The following is a 20,213-nucleotide window of genomic DNA, read 5'->3' as shown; positions in this document are numbered from 1 at the left end:
AGTATATATTGTATAGCTTTAAAGGAATATATATATGTTTCTTTTCTTGATACTTTCCAAACATATTCTTTAGCATGATTGTAATGAAAAACTCCCAGGAGGTAGCAGTTTTAGCACTTTTTCAAGGTCGAATAAATGAGATTAACTCTTGAAACTCAAGTGCTCAGAGTAAATGTTTTCTGCCCAGTAGTGTCCCCCGCACACAAGCGTTATTTCCTAGAAACCCATATCACACATCCCCAAGGGGCCATACAGACTTGGACAAACATTTAAACAAGCTACAAGCTGCCTCAAGTCCTTTTTGGAACAAGGTGAGATTCACCTAAACAAAGAAAGAAGCGGGGAACATGCCAGGTGAAAGTTAGGATGGAGAATCAAAGGTGGCTCTGTGAGTGCAGAAGTGACAAGTGAAACGTTGACAGCTGTTCAAAGATCTGAGAGTCGGAGGTAACTAACAGTAACATATGCAGGTACTTTACTTTGCTATGTCAACAGGAGAGCTAAGCCACAAATGTGTGTGCCGGGGATGCCACTAACGCATGTGCCGGGGATGCCACGAGTGTGTGTGGTGGGAGCATCGCCACTAATGCATGTGACCGGGATGCCACGAGCAACAGTAACTCATAGACAGGAGAGGCTCAAGGTGCCTCCAGCTCTACCCATTCCAATGGTGCTTCGTCAGCCTCAGTTCCCCATCTGTCACATGGGGAAACCAGAGCCCACCTGACCAGGATGGTGAACATACAGGTAAAGTGCTTATTGCTGTAGTTGGCACATAGTAGGTGCTTTCTGCCGCTAATTTTGGTCCCCCAAGATAGGTAGGGGACATGTTACACTTTCAAGCCTGGAGTAAGGATGCCTTCCCAGTCCAAAACTGGACCTGTGGTTTGATGAGAAAAGGTGCAGATAGGAGACAACACTGCCCAACATTGAAAACTAAGACCTTTCAGTATTTTACCTCCCGACTGTGTCACACATCTAAGATTCACACATAAACAAGCCTTACCTTTAAGAAGTGACTTTTTCCTTCCTCCTTTAGGACCAGATTCTTTCAAACTAGGTCAAACACTTATTGCAATGGGGTTATGAATTAATGTGAGAACAGTAAGAAGGAGAACTGAGAAACTACAGACGTGCAAAGTTTATCTAGAAAAATGTTAGCCTTGTCATACAGAAAACACTAGGACCCAGCACAGAAAGTCTGCTAACGTGATTTCACCCTTTTCTGCCAATGGGAGAAAAAGTGAACCCGAGAGTTTTCAGGACCATAAACATCCTCCTTCTGTGTGTGTGTGTGTGTGTGTGTGTGTGTGTGCTGGAGGGGAGGGGAGGAATCCTCTAACGTGTCCAACACAATGCAAATAAATGCTTCTTAAACTGAAATGTGATTGACATGTTAGTTTCAGGTGTACAACATAATGACTGGATATTTGTATATACTTTGAAATGATCACAATAAGTCTGGTGAACAACCATCACCACCTACAGTTACTATGGTTACCGTGCTGTATATTACATCCTAGGACTTATTTATTTGATAACTGGAACTTTGCACATTTTGACCCCTTCACCCATTTCACCCCTCCCCACCCCCTGCCTCTGGTAACCACCAATCTGTTCTACCTCTGAGATAATTCAAAATCAGACTTAGACAAAGTGATCTCAATTATAGGGAAATCGCTCTCCCTCCTCTCCCCTTTTCCACAGAACCACTAACAGCACTTTCGTATAAATAAAATTCTCAAAATGCATTGAAGAACATTTAGAAGCAGTAAAATTAATCCAGAAACATCTCTGGCAGAAGCATGTTGGCCATCTGAGCCAAAACCTGGCTGACCTTTCAATGTTATTATTGTATTGTGAAAAGAATTTTTAAACAACCAGTTACCATATTTACTTAAGAGTCAGCGTGGCCAAGAATGAAGTAAATACCGTGCGAACCATCAGGCCTCTTAACGACCAGAGAATCTTTTTATACTCAGAGTTTCACTGTCACTACTTGAGGCAACAAGATTATATGTGTGGGAGGCTCTTCAATTTCCTCCTCAGAAGGAGGACTGGGGAAGAAGAAAGGAAGTAGTGCTCAAAGCTAGAGAAAAGGAGAGATGAATAAGGCAGCCATCAGGAAAAGTCTGAACCACCCTAATGCAAAAACCCACCCACCCTGTGGACACAAAACTGACGTGTGGAACCTACGTGGGTGTTTTTCCCACTTTGTCAAATGAGATGGTTAGACCAACACAGACTTTTCTTCTAAAGCACCCACATTAGCTGGATAAATAGTGCTAGGTCAGCCCCTACTTCCTCTTTGCTTGGGCTTTGGCAGTCAGAACCCACCCCCGCAGGGCTCCCACTCCCCTGGATGAAGCCCAGACCACTGGCTCTCATTCCAGGCCCGCCTGGCCTCCCTGACTCCATCTTTCTGACAAGTTCCCCTCCTTGCCTCGATGCTTCTTGGCTGAGGTCAAATCACAAAGCAGCCTCCTTGCCAGTTTCTCCATTGTTCCCTCATTCCCTCTGCCCAGACTGTTATCCTTCTTCCTCCTTCGTCTTCCAGGCCCATCCTCAAGACTGTATGCTCCTTTCAGAGGGCGTTCTAGGGTTTTCCCACCCCTCCAACCAGGGGAAACGGGTGACTATCTCCACCTCCTCTGAGCCCTTGGCTTCACCTCCCCGTCCCTGGTGGCACCAGCACCCCGGACTCCGTATGGCTGAGTTCTTCTCTCCCTGATACTCTTCACATGCCGAAAGGTAAGCTCTTTCCCTTACTGACCATAGCTTGAGCAGAGCAGATGTTTAACTCTTAGCCGAATAAATGAAAGCGGCTCCACTTACACTGCTTACACCCACTGTCCCTTAGAAAATTCAAACCACACGGACGGGACAGAGAACCTGTGATCATGTTCAGGAACAACGTTTTCTGGGAAGTGGACCCAAATTCCCCCAGCAGAGGGAGGTGGCAGTCACTCAGGACAGCCCTGTTCTAGCCAGCTTCTTGTTGACTTGGGTAAATTATGGAAATTACGGCCGTCTATTTCCCGGGTCAGTGATTCTCAGACCACTTTATAGCACCTGCACCCGGAGAGTTTTGTAAAAATCCCTCTGCCCAGGTCTGCTGCATCTCAGACCTATGCCATCAGAACGTCTGGGGGGTGGGGCCCCCCAGGTGATTCCAACGGGCAATCAAGATGGACAAAGGCTGGCCTAGATCACAGAGGCTGATCATAGTAGGTATCCGTACGTAGCTGAGAGGGTCCCCTAATGCAGCAACACCATTTTCTACACCGACTGGGCCGACAGGGGCCAGGCAGAGGAAGAGAGTCCAACTTCAGGGGTTTATTCACACACAGCAGTTTTCCCTGGAACAATAATTCATGATCCGGACATCAGTTCCAGACTAAAGGAAGTGTCTGTCTCCACCACCCCTCCTCCGCCACCCTCCCAGCATTTTTCACTTTCCTGTGAACCTAGTTTTTATATATTATGTCACGTTACCTAAATTTCTTAAACATTTCAACTGGGAGAGAAAATCTAGAACTCTGATCTTGCAGTTAAATAAATCTCAGAATTCGAGGTTGATGAGAAATATTCAAGTGTGCTGAGTGATGTGGGGTGTAATTTCCCACATTATTACAGTAGCAAAAATGTAACCTCTCCTTCTCCCTATGAGTCAGCTCAGTAAACCACTGCGATAGTCTAGAGAAGTGCTTAAACCTTGAGGGAAATTTGTTCAAAAGAGGTTGTCATGGCAAGTATCACATGAGATTTTTTAAATCAACAAGTCAAAGAACCCATTCTATCACCCCTGACTAGAATCATGTATTTTCTCCCCAGGAAAGAAATGCTGTGACTTTTTGCATATCGTTTAACAGGTTATTATTTTGTTTGTTTGTTTCCCAGCTTAATTGAAATATAATTGACATATAACATTGTGTAAGTTTAAGGTGTACGACGTGTTGATCTGATATATTTTTATACCGTCAGATATGACCACCATAGTGTTAGCTAACACCTCCATCCCATCACATAATTATCACTTCTTTTTTTTGTGGTGAGAACATTTAAGATCTACTCTCTTAGTGACTTTCAAGTATGTAATACAATATATTAGCCACAATCACCTTGCTGAACATTAGATCCCCAAACTTGTTATTCTTATAACTGGAAGTTTGTACCTTTTGACCAACATCTCCCCATTTCCCTCACTCCCCAGCCCCTGCAAACGCTACTCTACTTTCTGTTTCTCTGAGTTCAGCTTTTTTTGATTCTACATATAAGTGATATCGTACAGTATTTGTCTTCCTCTGTCTGGCTTATCTCCCTTAGCTTAATACCCTGAAGCTTCTTCCATGTTCTTGCAAAAGGCAGGGTTTCCTTTCTCGTGGCTGAATAGTATTCTATTGTATGTCCAGTATGTACCACATCTTCTTTATCCATTCATCTGTTGACAAACACTTAGATTATTTCCATATCTTGGCTATTATGAATAATGCTGCGATAAACATGGAAGTGTAGGTATCTCTTTAAGATACTGATTTCATTTCCTTTGGATATATACCCAGAAGTGGAATTGCTGGATCATATGCTAGTTCTATTTTTTAACTTTTTGAGGAACCTCCATACTGTTTTCCAAAGTGGCTACACCAATTTACTTTCCCACCAACAGTGCACAAAGGTTCCCTTTTCTCCACATACTCATTAACATTTGTTATCTGTTCTTTTATTGATGTACAGATCATTCATTAACAGATAGATGATACAATCTGTGAAACCGGGTTTCTCCCACCTATTTCAGGCAGGGTATGTTTAATCCTTCCAGAGAAATATCTGTTGAGTTCCTATTATAGTTGAATTTTTACTTTATAATATGTATTGTATTGGTTGTAGCTTAAATATCATCTACAGACCATTTCAGAGGCTGGAAGATAACCCTTGCACAGAACGCCTTCTTTAAAAACTAGCTTACAGGTGCCAGGTGCCAGCTTGGATGATAAATTCCCATAAGAAATGGTAGAAGGGAGCCTTAATCATGTTCCTCCCGTGAACGAACTCTGAAAGCTTCGGCACTCATAGAAATATGAGTTCAAATACATCTCAAAAAGAATTATTCATCGACTAGCACTTCCCTTCTTTGGGTCCCGTCATCATATCAGCACAGTGAAACGTGAAGAGGTTTGGGAGCCCAACTGACCCAGGTTCAAATCCTGACTCTGTCATTCATCTGCCACCATCTGGAGATGGTACCTGCCTAAATCTGCTAGCTCTGCCCCCCATCTTCCTTTGGGACAAATTGAAAACAGTAAAACCTGTGTACAGAGCACAGGTAATGTCCGTAAAGCACCCAGACGTCGCCAGGAGGAGCCAGATGACAGCTGACCCTGGTTCATTCAGGAGAGCGGCAGATCTGCCCGGAGCGATGTGGTCAAAGAACCAGCGATTGAAATCCAGGTAATAAATGATCTGAGAAAAGTTGTCCCATGATTTCCAGTCAAGTTCTGCCCTCTCACTAAGTCCAGGAATTGAATGAGGGAAACCACATCAACCTCTGGGGTCATACGCACGGCTGTGGAATGTGTTGGGTTTGCAGCCATGTTGGAATATATCGTTGGCGTAAGTGGCTGAGTGGATACAGTCAAACAAACCAACACTGCTTACCTCAGCCAAGAAGTTCAGCATCTTCAGAAAAAAGAGGATAATGTATAAGTGTGTCCACTTCCAAAAATTTCCCCTCAAATGATAAAAAAAGGCAGACCTCCACAAAAGACACAATCACGCCATCGCCTAGTTCTATACCAACACCATCATTCATTTGTTCAATGATTCGGAGAATGTCTGAAGCCTTCAGACATCAAACTTGCTAATATTCTCACCGGAATTTTAGTCATTGTCACGAACAGATTGAACACAGATATCGGAAAACCAAGAGCCTAAAAATCTATGAATCCTGAAATGTTTATTTTAATTACAGTTAGCACAGATGCCGTTCAAGTTTTGTTTTTGTTTTGTTTTTTTGCGGTACGCGGGCCTCTCACTGTTGTGGCCTCTCCCATTGCGGAGCACAGGCTCCGGACGCGCAGGCTCAGCGGCCATGGCTCACGGGGCCCAGCCGCTCCGCGGCACGTGGGGTCTTCCCGGACCGGGGCACGAACCCGCGTCCCCCGCATCGGCAGGCAGACTCTCAACCACTGCGCCACCAGGGAAGCCCCGTTCAAGTTTTCTAAACGTGTTTCTGGGCTTTTCCTTTGTAAGTGTCCCTTTGGCTGTGCCTCTTTTACCTCCCTATCATTATCACTAGACAAGTCCCCACCCCACCCCGTGTTGTGTTGGATTGGGCCACTCTGTCTGAGTTGCGTATCTGGAGCTCATCTGTGGAGTCCCTTCTCCTCCAGAGCAAACCCTGCCTGCCCTCTTCTCCCTGGACCAGGAAGCAAAACCAGCTGAGGTGTTAACTGATCTCACAGCTGTCCCACTTCCTGCCCAGGTGGTCCTATCTCCATGGAAACCTGCGACCCTGAACACATCTTCTGGGCCAGCAGGTCCTGAAGCCTTCATCCAGACACACCACCTACGCGCACACGCACGCACGTGCTAATCACCAGTTGTGCCCTAGATAGGGGCCTGAGAGCCCGACCAACAATACTTGACCTCGGTCCCCTATGTTTCTTCCCAAGATAGAAGCACCTCTGGGCTTAGAGCCTTAACCATCAGGCACGTGAGGGTGTGGCCCGGCCCCTCTGCAGGGCCCTGCCAATGCTACAGCGGCCCCATAATACTGGAACCAGAGGGGCCAAACTGAAAGAGGATGCGGGGCAGAGAGAGTGCCTCTCCTCCAGGCCTTCCCCAGCAATGAGGCTGAGGAATTTTGCTCTATTTGGGAGTGCCTGGAGAGCATCCTCAGGGAGCTCAGAATCAGGGGCTAGTCCCAGCTCCACCCTTGGCCCACCCCGTGGCCTTGAGGAAAGCTCTTGATTCTTCACCTCTAAACACAGAAGGAACACCCTACCTGCACCTACAGAGAAGGACGTAAGAGAAGCTCCAGCCCCATGGACTCCCCAGCACCAAACAGGCCCCCGCAGTGGTCTGCAAGGCCGGGGTTCTCATCTGGAACCAGAAGCGCCTGGGCCTCTCTGCTGCCCCCTCCGCCTGCCTTTTGATCATTGAGGTTAATTCTGTCTCGAAACTGTAAGTAAGAAAGTAAGAAGCCGCTGCTCACTTTCTTCCTCTGTGTTTTCCCGTCCTCCAACTCCTCTCAGCACTGGAGACACTGAGCACAGGGCTCAGCCCGGACTGGACGCTCATGAATCATTTCTCAGAACCCTCAGTTAATTTAGCAAAGCGTGAGGGGATGAGCAAGAATGCCCTCTGTACACCTAGTTTCATTCCTGGGAGAGGCAGAGTGCGTGCCTGTGGAATGTCTCCACGGCCACGTTCAGGCAAAGCACCTGTCGCTTGTCACACACCCAGGAATCCAGGGCTGGGCGAGACAGCACAGTGTCCTGCGTGCCAGGACATGTCCGCCCTGCCACCATCTCTCATGGTAAATACAACGACGGCCCCCAGTGCTTGGGCACAGGGATTGGGCTTCCCTAATATCACACAGGTGAGCACTTGTGGTCTGGGAGGTAAGACTGTACACACTCTGGCACCATCTCCCCAGCCTGTGACTGGGAAGTTCAGAATAAAACCCAAGCTCCTTACCATGGCCCCATCTCTGTCCACACCACCGTGATCTGGCCCCATTCTCCTGTCCGCCCCCCAGGCTCAAATGCCGCTGTTCCCTCTGCAGCAGACCTCACGCCTCCTCACAAGGACCCCCCATCACCAGGTAACGTAGACCCAGCCCCTTAGCTACTGTATCAGCAGCCGTCTGTGTCTTTCATGACGCTCATCACACACTCGACTTGGGCTACTGCCTGGCCCCTCTGTGTGCCCTGCCCTACTGCAGCGTCCCATGGCTGGACACCCACGAGGCTCAAAAAACAATCGTCGTGATCACAGCCGGTTTTAAAACAATCTCAAGGCCACTACACACCTATTAGAACGGCCAAAATCCACAACACTGATGGCAGATGCTGTCAAAGATGTGTAGCACCAGGGACCCTCATTCACTGCTGGAGGGGGTGCAGAAGAGTGCAGCCACTTTGGAAGACAGTCTGACAGTTTCTCACCAAACTAAACATACTCTCACAGTACGATCCTGCAATCACTCTCCTTGGTATTTACCCAAAGGAGTCGAAAACTTATATCCACACAAAAACCTGCACATGGATGTTTACAGAAGCTTTATTAATAACTGACAAAACTTGGAAGCGACCAAGATACCATTCAGTAGGGGAATGGATGAATCACCAGTGATCCAACCAGACAATGGAATATTATTCAGTGCTAAAGAGAAATGAGCTATCAAGCCATGACAAGACATGATGAAACCTTCAGTGAATAATACTAAGCGAAAGAAGCCAATCTGAAAAGGCTGCATAATGTATGATTCTAATTATATGACATTCTGAACAGGTGAAATTATAGAGACAATAAAAAGATCGGTAGTTGCCAGGGGGCGGGGGGAGGAGGGATGAACAGGCAGAGCACAGAGGACCTTTAGGGCAGTGAAAATACTCTGTATGATACCATAATGACGCACACACGTCATTCTGTATTTGTCTAAACACATAGAATGTACCACACCAAGAGTGAGCCCTAAGGTAAGCTGTGGACTTTGGGTAATAATGACGTGTCAGTGTAGGTTCATCCGTTGTACCGAATGTATCCCTCTGGGGAGTGGGGCATACTGCTAATGGAGCAGGTTACACACGTGTGGGGCAGGGGGTATATGGGAGATATCCATACCTTCCTCTCAATTTTTCTGTAAACTTAAAACTGCTCTTAAAAAATAAAGTCTAAAAAGAACTACCATATGACCCAGCAATCCCACTCCTGGACATATACCAGGAGAAAACCATAATTCAAAAAGATACATGCACCCCAGTGTTCATTGCAACTCTATTTACAATAGCCAGGACATGGAAGCAACCTACATGTCCATCAACAGAGGAATGGATAAAGAAGATGTGGAACATGTATACAATGGAATATTACTCAGCCATAAAAAAGAATGGAATATTGCCATTTGCAGCAACGTGGATGACCTAGAGATTGTCATACTGAGTGAAGTAAGCCAGACACAGAAAGACAAACATATCGTTTATATGTGGAATCTTAAAGAAAGGGTACAAGTGAACTTATTTACAGGACAGAAGTAGTATCGTGGATGTAGAAAACAAACTTATGGTTACCAGGAGATAAGGGGGAGTGGATAAATTAGGAGATTGGGCTTGACATATACATATTACTATATACAAAATAGATAACTAATAAGGACCTACTCTATAGCACAGGGAACTCTTCTCAATACTCTGCAATGACCTCTATGGGCAAAGAATCTAAAAGAGAGTGGATACATGTATGTGTATAACTGATTCACTTTGCTGTATGCCTGAAACTAACACAACATTGTAAATCAACTACATTCCAATAAAAATTTTAAAAAATAAAAAAATAGTCTAAAAAAACCCCTCAGCAATGATATGAGATATGAAAAATCCGAAAACACACAGAGTTAACCTCTTCCCCCTATAAGATCACCAAAGCTAAAAAATAAAAACAAAAAACAACAACAACAAAAAACAAAACACAGTTTGGTAGCATACTGTGTCGACATACGTGTAGAGAAACATCTTCTCAAACATTCCTGGCAGAGTTGTTATCTGTTATAACCTGATGGGAGGTCGGTGGGCAAATCACAAATGCACACAAGTCTCTGACCCAGCAGTGCCACTTCCAGGAATTTAGCCAACAAATACGCTTGCTAGCACTTCTGCAAAATGACACAGGCATGGCTGTTATTCATTGCAACATTGGTTGTAATAGCAGAAGACTGCAAACAACTTACTAGTCAGCAAAAGGTTAAAAAGCAGCTCGTTAGATGCAGATGTGGAACCAGGTACAGATAAGTGTACATCACTGGCATGTGTGATGATTAATTTTATGTGTCAACTGAACTGGACCATGGGATGCCCAGATAGCTGGTGTGTCTGTGAGGGTGTGTCTGGAAGAGATTAGCGCGTGAATTGGTGAACTGAGTAAAGCAAATGGCCCTCCCCAGTGTGGATGGGCTCCATCCAATCCTTTGGGGGCCTAAATAGAACAAAAAGGTAGAGGAAGGTTGAATGAACTCTGCCTGACAACTTGATGAGGATGTCGGCCTTCTCCTGCCCTTGGCACTCCTGGTTCTTAGCCCTTCAGACGAGACAGGTGTCTACACCATTGCTCTAGCTCTCAACCTTCTAACTACGCCATCTGCTTTCCTTGGTCTACAGTTTGAAGATGGCAGATCCTGGGACTTCTCAAGCCTCCACGATGGCATAAACCAATCCACACCTTATAATAAGTCTATTCCTAGACAGATACACATAGACAGATAGACACATATATAACCAAGAGGAGACTGAGATAGCTATATCGATACCTACATATCTACATATATATCAACCTCCTATTGCTTCTCCAGAGAGAGAACCCTGACTAACACAGTGTCAAAGAGGTGGAAGAAACCGTTAACTATCAACCTACTGGTGAGAAAGAGGGAAAGACTTCGCTGAATAACCTTTTGAAAGCCTTTTAAACTGTGTGTTATTTATTCGAAAGCACGCAAGCTATGTGTTTTTATTCATTTATCCTCGCTAGAGACCGTGTCATGAAGCCCAGTCGTGCACTAAGTACTGATGTGACTTTAGGCAAATCATGTCCCTGCACTTACATTTCTTACTCTGCAAAGTGAGATAATAATAAAGACTACCTCGTACACAGGGCACTTAGAACCAGGTCTCACATGTAGAAAGTGCTCTGTTGGTTATTTGCCATCATCATTACTTATTCAATACCAGGTTCAAACGATTGCGAAATGTTCATTTGACCCCAATTTTAACAACCGACCACTGAGCTGAGGGTCAGAGTGAAACTCTGTACCTCCTGCCAAGCTTTCCATACATGCCAAGTCCATGGGACTTGCACTTACAAAAGCTGCGATCTCCGTTTTCCTGTCTACCCTGGGTTTGTATTCATTTGCTTAACCTCCATTAAGAGCTTTAAAGTCTTACTCAGTAGAAACAGAAACCAACCCACACTAAACTAAACCAAGAAAACAATCAATATGTCCCAGATGAAGCTCCATTTTTAAATCCTCTGTAATTCCTTTTGGGGATATTCATTTCCCTGCAGAGTTGGGTAAAAACGTTCCTAGCTCCCTTCCACTGACTCATGCGAGAAACGCTCTTCAAGCCCTCACAGGGTGTCAGACCCCAAACCGGGCCCAGGAGAGAGAGAAACACATAAAACCAGTCCCTACCTTTCAGAAGCTCTCACTGGGGATCAGAGTAAAGCAAGTGGATGGTGAAAATCCCACGTGCAGGTGAGATAAAGAAGCAACAAAATAAAACCTGTTTTTAATCTAAAGTATGTCCATGTGCTACTGAATCTAGGAACCAAGAAACATGTAACACACACAACCTTCCAAGTTTAGAATTAGAAGACATTGTCAAAATGTCAGCACGCAGCTCTCCCAAAACGAGATACTCTATAAGGTAAGGCTATAATATAAGTAAACTTCATATTAATACTAGTAATAGTACCATTTGGTATTTTTACTTTCTTTCTATTTAAAGAACATTCCTCTAGCTTTTCTCTTTATCTTCCCAGTAGGGTCATGTGGTGGAGTGGAAAGTCAGTCCTTTTACCTCTAAATTGTAGAGATAAAAGGAGATAAAATCATAGAGACTGAGGTTTGCGCTCAGGTGTTCAAACGGTAAATAAAAAGTCAGAGCAAAAGCATTTGACTGCCACACACTCTGGGCAGACTTGCTGAGAGACATCAAATGAGGTCAAAGGCCTCAGAAATTAGGTTGGCAAAAGTTACTGTGAGAGAGGATTGGTTTGATAATGTAACCAAAAAAAGACAAGAAGCTGAACCTAAAAGGGCAGAATGGGAAGCCAGAAGGTTTCACAAAAGGTGTCCTTGAAGCAAATTAAGACAACAAAATACTCTTGGCCAGTTACCAGGTTAGTACACTTTAGAAAAAAAAAAAAAGGTGAAAAACCCAATGCCTGTGAAAGTGTGCGAAAGGGGTGTCCGTACAGTGCTGGAGGGAGTATACGTGACTAGTACTTTCCTAGAAAAATTTAGTAACAGAAGCAAGAGCTTCAAATATGCTCGTGCCCTTTGACCTCTGGGAATTTATTCCAAGGAAATAATCAGGAAGAGAGGCATAGGTTTCCCTATAGGAATGTTAGTTTGGGGAATGTTAATAATAGAAAAGAAAAACATCAAATATACCAACGTGATTTAACAAATCATCTGTGTAATGTGATTAAAAAGCTTTTGTAGGAAGAAATACATTAGCATGGTAAAACGCTCACAGCGTATTGCTGAAAGGGAAAAGCAGGTGATAAAACATCACGTACAGCACAAGCACGTTTTGTCAAAAAGGTAAATGTGTTCAGAGAAAACCACACCCACCAAAATACTAACAGTATTTCTCTCACAATGTTAGGTTTTTATGTTTCACCTTTTTCATTTATCTCTATGTATTCTTTTTTTGTGTGTGTGGTACGCGGGCCTCTCACTGTTGTGGCCTCTCCCGTTGAGGAGCACAGGCTCCGGACGCGCAGGCTCAGCGGCCATGGCTCACGGGCCCAGCCGCTCCGCGGCATGTGGGATCTTCCCGGACCGGGGCACGAACCCGCGTCCCCTGCATCGGCAGGCGGACTCTCAGCCACTGCGCCACCAGGGAAGCCCTCTATGTATTCTTTTTTAATTTTATTTTTGACCATGAGCATGTGCTGTCTGTGTACGTTTTTAAAGGCTATATTTCAGAAGTGGATCAGAGCCACTCCGTGACCTCGCCTGTGGAGTTTCTCTCCTCAGCAAGTTAACAGTGCCCAAAAGGGTTTGTAGGTTAAAGATTAAAAACTGAATGTGGGGACTTCCCTGGTGGTACAGTGGTTGGGAGTCCGCCTGCCAATGCAGGGGACGTGCCAAAACTACTGAGCCTGCTCTCTAGAGCCCTTGAACCACAACTACTGAAGCCCACGCGCCACAACTACTGAAGCCCACGTGCCTAGAGCCCATGGAGCCCCTAGAGCCCTAGAGCCCATGCTCCACAACAAGAGAAGCCACTGCAATGAGAAGCCCGCTCAGCGCACCAAGGAGTAGCCCCCGCTCGCTGCAACTAAAGAAAGCCCGTGCACAGCAACGAAGACCCAATGCAGCCAAAAATAATAAATAAATTAAATAAATTAAAAAAAACAACTGAATGTTGAGTAGAGACAGGCCAGAAGCATCTTTCAGAATTCATCACTACTCGTCGACAGATGAATGGATAAAGAAGATGTGGTATATTTATACAATGGAACATTACGTAGCCATAAGAAAAGAATGAAATAATGCCATTTGCAGCAACATGGACGGACCTAGAGATTATCATACTATGTAAAGTCAGACAGAGAAAGACAAATATTATATGATATCACTTATATGTGGAATCTTAAAAACAAAATGATACAAATGAACTTATTTACAAAACAGAAGTAGACTTACATAGAAAAAAACCTTATGGTTACCAAAGGGGAAAGGTGGTGGGGGAGGAGAGATAAACTGGGAGTTTGGGATTAACAGATACACACTACTATATATAAAATAGATAATCAACAAGGCCCTACAGTATAGCACAGAGAACTATACTGGATATCTCGTAATAACCAATAATGGAAAAGAAACTTAAAAAGAATAGATATGTGTGTATAACTGAACCACTTTGCTGTACACCTGAAACATTCTAAATCAACAACACTTCAATAAAAAATACATTTTTATCATATGATATCACTTATATGTGTAATCTAAAAGAAGGTAACAAATGAACTTATTTACAAAGCAGAAATAGAGCCACAGATGTAGAAAACAAACTTATGGTTACTGGGGGGAAGGAGGGGAGAGGGATAAGTTGGGAGATTGGGATTGACATATACACACTACTGTATATAAAATAGATAATAAGAACCTACCGTGTAGCACAGGGAACTCTACTCAACACTCTGTAATGACCTATATGGGAAAAGAATCTAAAAAAGAGTGGATACATGTATGTGTAGAACTGATTCACTTTGCTGTACACCTGAAACTAACACAACATGAAATCAACTATACTCCAATAAAAATTTTTTAAAAAATAAAATGCTCTAATTTATAAGTTAACTTTTAAATTTAAATAACTGTGAAAAACTATTAGAAGTATAATAATATAAAGCAAATTGGAATAAATGTTGAAGAAACTCTAAAAAATACATTTCTAAATAAATAAATAAAAATAAAATAAAATTCATCATCACTATTAGGAAGATCAAATTCATCTTGAGAAGTGTCCCTACTCCTTCCAGATGGTATGTCTCCTCCCTTTCCCCAACTATCCACACGTTTTCAGTGAGCACAGATTTCCCCCCCGGCCCCCAGCACACACATGGTGGCCTCCAGTTGCCTGTGGGTGGACATGGTGATTCACCAAAGCAGCTAGTCACTCACTGCACCTTTTGAAATGTCCTTCCCACCATCCAGCCCTTCACACCCTCACACCCACAGTGCAAAGTCACATTTGGCATAAGAGCAAGAGGAAGTTTTAAGTTGAATTGAATGCTTAACCTCATTTTTGTTTCCTTCCTCCCTTTCTTTAATATCTCAGATTCTGTCCCATTTTCTTATTCTTTCACACAACATTATTATAGAACATAGAGAGGTCAAGGGTGTCCAATAAGAAATACAAGGCAATGTTGACCAAACCCTGAGAGCCTACAGTCTTCCTTGCAACTCCAGATGTAACATTTTCAAAGCCTCTGAAAAAGCATGCTCAAGACAGTGATGGCTGACCAGGGCTCCCTGAGCTATACAGGCCTCTGCTCTGGGGGTGATGGCCAGTCCTAGTGTCTGAGTGATTCCCTAGGCCCAGCAAAGGGAATAAGTTTCCCGAGCCCAATAAAAATAAAAACAAACAGCAACAACAACCATGCTCAAGCATTTAAGAGTCCATCGTATCTACTGAGATGATCGTATGGTTTTTCTCCTTCAGTTTGTTACTATGGTGGATGACATTGATTGCTTTGCGTATATTGAAGAATCCTTGCATTCCTGGGATAAACCCCACTTGATCATGGTGTATGATCCTTTTATTGTGCTGTTGGATTCTGTTTGCTAGTATTCTGTTGAGGATTTTTACATCTATGTTCATCAGTGATACTGGCCTGTAGTTTTCTTTTTCTGTGACATCTTTGTCTGGTTTTGGTATCAGGGTGATGGTGGCCTCGTAGGATGAGTTTGGGAGTGTTCCTCCCTCTGCTATATTTTGGAAGAGTTTGAGAAGGATGGGTGTTAGCTCTTCTGTACATGTTTGATAGAATTCACCTGTGAAGCCATCTCTTGGGCTTTTGTTTGTTGGAAGATTTTTTTAATCGCAGTCTCAATTTCAGTGTCCCTGAGAAAACCATAATTCAGAAAGAGTCATGTACCACAATGTTCACTGCAGCTCTATTTACAATAGCCAGGAGATGGAAGCAACCTAAGTGCCCATCAACAGGTGAATGGATAAAGAAGATGTGGCACATATATACAATGGAATATTACTCGGCCATAAAAAGAAAGGAAATTGAGTTATTTGTAGTGAGGTGGATGGACCTAGAGTCTGTCATACAGAGTGAAGTAAGTCAGAAAGAGAAAAACAAATACCGTATGCTAACACATATATATGGAATCTAAAAAAAAAAAAAGGTTCTGAAGAACCTAGGGGCAAGACGGGAATAAAGATACAGACATAGGGAATGGACTTGAGGACACGGGGAGAGGGAAGGGTAAGCTGGGATGAAGTGAGAGTGGCATGGACATATATACACCACCAAATGTAAAACAGATAGCTAGTGGGAAGCAGCGGCATAGCACAGGGAGATCAGCTCGGTGCTTTGTGACCACCTAGAGGGGTGGGATAGGGAGGGAGGGAGGGAGATGCAAGAGGGAGGGGATATGGGGATATATGTTATATGTATAGCTGATTTACTTTGTTATAAAGCAGAAACTAACACACCACTGTAAAGCAATTATACCCCAATAAAGACGTTAAAAAAAAAGATTCCATTGTAAGCTCTTATGGAAGGAAGCATACACAAATCTTGCTAAAACAATATATTATAATCTTAAATGCAATCGGTGATATCTGTTTATAGCAATGCAATGCCGTCAGCCAAACACAGGCCCAGGTTATGCCCCTCTAGAACTGTGGAAGCATGAAGGAAAGTCATAAAATGTCTTAATTCTAACATCTACTACAGCATTTTAAAAGAACTTTACAACATCGTTCAGTTAAACCTCGTGATTTACCAAAAGACACATAACTATTGATGCCTTATGGGTAGTATATAGTCATAAAATATATCTCCCACATATTTCATAGTTAATCTTCCATGGAACAAAACATATGTAATCACAGGTGATCTTTTAATAGGGCTCACAGACACACTTAGGGTTAAATATGGCTACAGAGCCACATAACTCCAAGAAATCCTTCAAGTCTTGTCTAAACAAACAGCATGACATTGTCAGTTTTATCAGATTCCATTTGCCTCTCTTAAATATTTCATCAGTGTAAAAGTAAACAAAGGGAAAAGGAGGGGGAAAAAATACAGAAACGAAAACCAAAGTGCAAATCAATCATCTTACCGTCCCCTTTCCTTATGGTTGGAGGCTTTGGGAACGGCTGGCCCCAAGGGAGGTGGTAAGTCAGGGTCAGCCCGCAGGGTTTCTGTCCCTGGTTGGAGCCCGCTGAGTTGACGGTGGTTATTAAAAACAAAAGTGCATTTAGAAGTCAGTCCTGGATGGAGTTGCTAATTGCACTTATCTTTCCCAAAGAGCTTTGGGTCTGGCCTGTACGTAGGAGAGGGACGCCTCACAGCTTGTCAGGGGACCCAGCTGTGCAGAGGCTGAGAGAAAGGAGAAAGTGGGCTCCGGTGATGCCTTTTAGGGCTTTAATCCTCAGCTGTGACACATGTGGGGAACTAGAAACAGGAAACTCTGAGCCCGGCAGGCAGCCAGAAACATTCAGAAAACGTGCCAAGCCCTTTCGAAATACCGCTCTCTCCACTGAACATTCACTCCTAACAGTTCGCAGGCTGTGTCTCTCTTCTCAAATGACTGAGCCATAAACCTGGGCAAGGCTGGCCCACAGATATCTCGTCTGTCACAGTTCCTGTTATCAGAATCTGGACCAGGCCAGGCCAGGCCTGGGGTCTCCTATGCCCTCCCTCTTCTGCCAACCTCCCAAGCCTCTTGTAATGACATCCACAGATGGGAGCTCCCGGCGATGCTGCAGGACCTTTTATTCAGGTCTTTGCATGTTTCAGACGCAGGGCCTCTTCCTACTGTGCCCACCGCCCCTGCCATGTTGCCCTGGGGGCACTGCAGGGATCTCTTCTCAGCATCCCGGAGGCGAGGAGACCCAAGAGTCACCCCTGGGCTCAAAATCCATCCGGGCAGGGAGGATTCGAGGAAATGTAGCCGGAGTTTCTGGCTTCCACTCGCGGCGGCCTGATCCATCCCCGAGAGACTGTGCTGCTGAATCCCTCTTCTGTTTCTCTCTCACGGCCCCTCCTGCGCCCGGCATCCAGTTTCATGTTCTCAACACAGCACGGGCACCGCCTATCAGAGCTGTACTCAAAGTCTGCAGCGCAAGGACCAAAATGGCCAAAGCTCCTCTCCTGGCATCCAAGGCCCTCCCGCAGCTACCTCCGCATACCTTTCCACCTTGGCCCACTGCCCTTTAAAAGAACGCCCCGCGCCAACCTGGATGGGCCACCACTCTCTCCAGAAGACAACGTTCAAACCTGTGTTTGCACGTGCTCTGCAGCCACCACCCTGCCCCGTCTCCCCTTCTCCTCTTGAACGTGATGTCACAACACGCACAACACTCCGTCCCCCTCCTCTTCGTCCCCCTCCCCGCACTTCCGGCCTTCACCACCGTTCGCTCATGCATACCCCCTACTGCGTCCTGGGGTGACGCTCCCCGCTCTGAATCCAAGTCTTCTCTCCATGATAATAACACAGACAGCAAGGGTGGGCACTTATTATGTATCAGGCGTTTTTCCAGGAACTTTAAATTCTTTAAGCCCATTTTACAGATAAGGCAATTGAGGCATGGAAAAGGTAAGTACTTTCCCCAAGATTCCCTCAGCCAGGCAGGGTGGAGCCCGGGTGGAACCCAACCTGGCCTTGCTCTTTGAGTCTTTCCAGGGACCTGTGCTATTTATCAATATTTGTGAACAGGGAGTATGTACTCAGGGGGAGTGCAATTTCCTCACCCTTCTGGGTATCCTTTCCAGAGGGCCTCCCAGAATGTTTTCCAATGCTAAATGATTATAAGTAGCTGTGACTAATTGGGAGACTAATGAGCTTTAATTGAGAGATCAAATGTTTCCACCTGAGTGGTAGACAGGACTTTCAACATTAAGAATGAGTAGAATGGTCTTGAGGTTAAGGCAACATTCCTGTAGAGGTTTTGCTGACATTTTTAACCTACCTATCACGTGACTATTCAGGCCTAGGCCATCTGGTGCGTCAACAGACTGCTAGAGACATAACCTCACTGAAAAAGCTGAGATACCCTCCAAGGTCGGGGGGGCCGGGGGAACTTTCCACCCTTCCTCCAATGTGGAGTAGCAGAGGCCTCTGGAGCCTAACCCACCCCCAGCTCCAGGGGCAGCCTTGCTGATCTGAGCTGTTAGACCCTTAGAAACACACTAGCCCCGCCCACGTTGCTGGCCAGGTGCTACTCATGCTGGAAGGTGAATGATATTTCACTGAAGAGATGTTTCTGGCTTCCACTGAAGGCAAGACCCTCTCAATGCTCTTTGGAAGAACAACAACAAAAGATCAGGAAGACACAGCTTTTGTCCCCAAGAAACTTACTACCCAGTTGATAGGGAGGCCATGGACAAGACACCAGCAGGCTTAACCCACCCTAGGTATTTGCCCCAAAACAGGAGTTTGTTTTCCCTAATCAGTTTATCCTTACTGAACATTTAGTGGAGAGGAAAGATTTTGTTTCCAGGATTTTTCTGACCCTCTTTTCCACTCTAGATGTCTCCCTTCCTCTTTCCCGCTTCTCAACAAGGAGACACACATGCACACACACACTCCTGCCTGGGTTTTGTCAGTTGCTTAGTCCCACCCGACAGAGTTCAGGGAAAACAAATTGTCAGAGTTGGCAATAAAAATTCAGTACCAGAAGTTCATGGAAAATCTCCAAACTCCAAGGTCCTTTACAAAGTCTGGAGCACAGCACTCACTGAGCCAAGCCCGCAGCTTTTACCATGGAAACTCTCAGAAGACGTCATTATGACGCGATTTTATCAGCGACATGGTCTTTGCAGAACTCCGAAACATCTGTATTTATACTTAATAGGTCAGAAATAGCTCACATATTTTCCCGTAATATTTTTATGGAAAAGTTTACACATTCAGAATGGATCTGCATTTAAGAATATCTTTAATGTGACTGTAACCCACTTCTCCGTGTGTTTCCTTAATCCATGTGTTTCCTACACATCACAATCAATGAGAAAGGAGAATGCAAAGCACATACAACGTGTGTGTGTGTGCACGCACGTGCATATGTGTGCATGTGTGTGCTTGCGTGTGTGCCTTCAGGCAAGCATGTCCATACCTGGAATCTGACCTTGCCTGTCCTGTCACATACTACAGGTCCTTAAGAAAGGGTGGTAAACCCTGCTTTACTAGGTCCAGCCATTTGGTAATTAATTTTGTAGTTAGACACTGACCTGGGCCCCAGGAGACCTGGATGAAAGAGGCTGCTCTAACTTCATGGATGTGGCTTTGGGGAAACCACTTCACCTCTCTGCACTTCAGTTTCTACATCTGGAAAAACATACAGTATAATCTAAATCCTTGCTACACAAAGTGTGGCCACAGTCCAGAGACATCATCAAGGAATGCACTAGAAATGCAGACCCTCAGGCCCCACCCCAGAACGACTGAATCAGAATCAGCATTTTTTTTTTTTTTTTTTTTTTTTGGGTACGGGGGCCCTCCCCTGTGTGGGCCCCCCCCC

General features: G+C 44.6%; 1 protein-coding gene and 1 non-coding gene across 4 annotated transcripts in view; one reads left to right on the top strand and one right to left on the bottom strand.

Moving 5' to 3' along the window:
• The window catches only part of IL1R1 (interleukin 1 receptor type 1), a 158,023-nt gene that overhangs the window by 67,447 nt on the left and 70,363 nt on the right, over window positions 1–20,213 (bottom strand). For 2 of the 3 annotated variants that reach the window (XM_024744041.1, XM_024744042.1), the window contains exon 1: window positions 16,811–17,086. The exons of the other annotated variant lie outside the window; for it this stretch is intronic. The gene's annotated coding sequence lies outside the window, so the exon portion shown is untranslated. Of the gene's footprint in view, window positions 1–16,810; window positions 17,087–20,213 lie in introns of those variants that run through there. 3 annotated transcript variants of the gene reach the window in all.
• LOC112399085 (small nucleolar RNA SNORD86) lies at window positions 14,959–15,041 on the top strand. Its single transcript, XR_003003163.1, has one exon. It is a non-coding gene; the product is annotated as a small nucleolar RNA SNORD86 (small nucleolar RNA).

Source organism: Neophocaena asiaeorientalis, unplaced genomic scaffold (genome assembly GCF_003031525.2).
Source record: "Neophocaena asiaeorientalis asiaeorientalis breed wild unplaced genomic scaffold, Neophocaena_asiaeorientalis_V1.1 scaffold114, whole genome shotgun sequence".
In the NCBI taxonomy this organism is placed as follows: Eukaryota; Metazoa; Chordata; class Mammalia; order Artiodactyla; family Phocoenidae; genus Neophocaena; species Neophocaena asiaeorientalis.
Note: the sequence above shows the minus strand (reverse complement) of the source record. Positions and strands in the feature narration are given on the sequence as shown.